Raw genomic sequence first — 374 nt, forward strand, 5'->3', positions numbered from 1 at the left:
AACCACATAAACCAGTGACTAGCGTGAAATTTCGTATTGCGCAATTAAACTCTCGGATCTTACATGTTTACAATAAGATAAACGTTTTTAGTTTTTAAAAAATATTCGGCATCAAAGGAGATTTTAATAACAGTAATCGAATTATAATCGACATCCAAAGATATTTCATTTAAATGCGTAACTGTTTTGTAAGTATAAATGTAAATCAGTGATATGAGAAGCAGTTGGATATAACTCTGAGCTTTATATACCATAACTTTCCATTAAAAAATGTACTCTATTTCAAAGGAGATGAAAAAGAAATAGGAAACCACTATTTACAAAGTTAATGGTAACTGACAGCTTAGACTGTGGAAACCGGAGCAGAAGAACAG

The sequence above is a fragment of the Penaeus monodon genome, chromosome 20 (assembly GCF_015228065.2).
Source record: "Penaeus monodon isolate SGIC_2016 chromosome 20, NSTDA_Pmon_1, whole genome shotgun sequence".
NCBI classification, from domain to species: domain Eukaryota; kingdom Metazoa; phylum Arthropoda; class Malacostraca; order Decapoda; family Penaeidae; genus Penaeus; species Penaeus monodon.